The sequence below is a fragment of the Capra hircus genome, chromosome 22, assembly GCF_001704415.2.
Source record: "Capra hircus breed San Clemente chromosome 22, ASM170441v1, whole genome shotgun sequence".
Classification (NCBI taxonomy): Eukaryota; Metazoa; Chordata; class Mammalia; order Artiodactyla; family Bovidae; genus Capra; species Capra hircus.
The window spans coordinates 3277560-3280402 of record NC_030829.1 but is presented as its reverse complement, the minus strand read 5'-3'; the positions used below and the strand labels follow the sequence as shown (position 1 = coordinate 3280402).

Below are 2843 nucleotides of genomic sequence, written 5' to 3'. Positions count from 1 at the left end.
GAGACACTCAGGTAAAATGTTCTGGGAATATCCTCATGGTTATATTTCCTGCCCAATTAGCAAATATTTTTGAGAACTTTCTTTTTGCTAAGAACTGCAGATACATGCATTTCTGCTCTAACATTAAATACAGTTTACTAAAAAACTTTGCATCCTCTATTATGGGAAAAAAATAGGAGTGGGGGAAATTCAATCAAAACTTAAGAAATTTTAGAATAGAACTTTTACACACACACTAATAATCTTAATAAAAGCTATTAGTGGAAGTAAATCCCCAGCATCACTTGAACTTATCCTCTCTCCCAAGCCCTGTACCTTGGAGTTTGTTCTCCTCCCCCACATCCTCTTCAGAGATGTAGGGCCTAAAAACATTTAAGAGGACAGTTTAATCAAAATTAAAACTAGAGTTTGGGCCCTGGGCTTGCAGTGGTGCCCAGGGCTACCCAAGGGTGGTGGGAGCAAGAGCAGGAGCCGCGGTGGGGTTCAGGCCTGCTCTCAATCCACATCCATGCATCCCTGCGCAGCCTGGCACACCCCCACCCTCAGCCTGCAGGATGCACCCTGTGTTGAGGACCTGGGCTTTGGGGACCATCCCTGACCTAACCACCGAGGTCTTTTCATGGCCCTGGGCACCAGCATGATGGTGCTCAGGCCCCTGCTGCTCTGCGTGAAGCTGCTCATCAGATGGGTCGTGACCTCCCCACCACTGGGACCAGTGTGCTGGGGAGGAAGGTCCTCTGCCCTCCAAACTTCTTCACCTATGCCGAGGACACTGCAAGTGGACGGGAAGATAGGCTCTTCTAAGGCCTGAGCCTTTTGCTGAGACATCTACCAGCCTCTCCACTGACCTGGGCAGCATGAAGGTTTTTCCTCCAGCTGAGATGGAGAAGGTGTCCAACAAGGATGACTCGGGGACTTCTCTGAAGAGGGGAGAGGAGACCTCCTAGACGATACTGATACAGACCATGTCCTGTGTGTCGTCCCACCCCGTGGGTGTCATCTCAACAGCTGCTTGGTCCATTTCATGGGGCTAGAGGCCAAGTGCAGCAGAGAGCTGAGCTCCATTGGCAATATTTTCAAAGAAGGCTGCTGAGATTCTCTGTCAGCTTTGTCCCTCACCTCCTGGGAGACTCGGTTTTCCTGCGAGACTCTAACCTGCTGGCCCCTCCCTCAGAGCCCCTCCCCATCCACCATCCCTGGTGGATGATCGCTCCAGTGGGGCCAACCGTCGGGAGCCAACCCAAATTTGTGATGGGGATGCCAGCGAGCATGCTGACTTCTCTCTTCTTGCTGGTAGGTGGATCTCATGGCTGTGAACAACCGTGAGCCATAGGCGGGGCCTCCCCTCTCACTCCACAGGGTTCAAGTCCGGATCCACAGCTGGAGGACCTGAAGGGGTGGGGCCAGCATTTTTGCAGCACCCCCCTCCCCCACACCTTTCTACCACCAAGTGTCATCAGAATCCTGCTTTGCCCAGAATAACGTGAACCACCTGAAAAAACACGGCAGCCCCTAAACAGTAATGACCTCCAATAAAGCACAGGGAACTAATTCAATATCTTGTAATAAACTATAATGGAAAACAGTCTGAAAAAGAATACATACATAGATATAATCGAACCACTTTGCTATACACTTGAAACGTAACATTGTAAATTGACTCTATTTCATGTCTTTGTTCGTTCGTTCGTTTGTTTTTAAATACACATACAGACAAACCCACACTGTCTCAGCCTGGCCGCCACGGATGAGGTCTGATCATCTCTGAGCACCTTTAAGACCTCCAGCCCAGTTGGTCTCCAGGTTCCACATTTGCCCTGTGCCTGCACAGAAGCAGGGGCTGGGTGGCGGTTAACCTGAGCTCAAGTGCCTTGGCCACCATTACACCTGGGGAAGCGAGTAGGGCTGGGGAGCTGGGGCAGAATCCCCTTCAGTTCAGTTCAGTTGCTCAGTCTTGTCCAACTCTTTGCAACCACGTAGACTGCAGCTCGCCAGGCTACCCTGTCCATCACCAACTCCCAGAGCTTGCTCAAATTCATGACCATTGAGTTGGCGATGTCATCCAATCATCTCATCCTCTGTCATCCCCTTCTTCTCCTGCCTTCAATCTCTCCCAGCATCAGGGTTTTTTCCAGTGAGTCAGTTCTTTGCATCAGGTGGCCAAAGTAGTGGAGTTTCAACTTCAGCATCAGTCCTTCCAATGAATATTCAGGACTGATTTCCTTTAGGACTGACAGGTTTGATTTTCTTGCAGTCCAAGGGACTCTGAAGAGTCTTTTCCAACACCACAGTACAAAAGCATCAATTCTTCAGTGCTCAGCTTTCTTTATGGTTCAACTCTCATATCTATACATGACTACTAGAAAGACCATAGCTTTGACAATACAGACCTTTGTTGGTAAACTCAAGTCTCTGATTTTTAATATGTTGTCTAAGTTGGTCATAGCTTTTCTTCCAAGGAGCAAGTGTCTTTTAATTTCATGACTGCAGTCACCATCTGCAGAGCCCAAGAAAATAAAGTCACTCACTGTTTCCATTGTTTCCCCGTTTATCTGCCCTGGGACCAGATGCCATGATCTTTGTTTTTTGAATGTTGAGTTTTAAGCCAGCTTTTTTCACTCTCCTCTTCCATCCTCATAAAGAGGCTCTTTAGTTCCTCTTTGCTTTCTGCCATAAGGGTGGTATTCACCAGCATATCTAAGGTTATTAATATTTCTCCCGGAAATCTTGATTCCAGCTGTGCTTCATCAAGCCCAGCATTTGGCATGATGTACTCTGCATATAAGTTAAATAAACAAGGTGACAATATACAGTCTTGATGTACTCCTTTCCCAACTTGGAAC

General features: G+C 47.8%; 1 pseudogene; it reads left to right on the top strand.

The window, feature by feature from the left end:
- On the top strand, positions 638-1326 carry LOC102169339 (annotated as a pseudogene).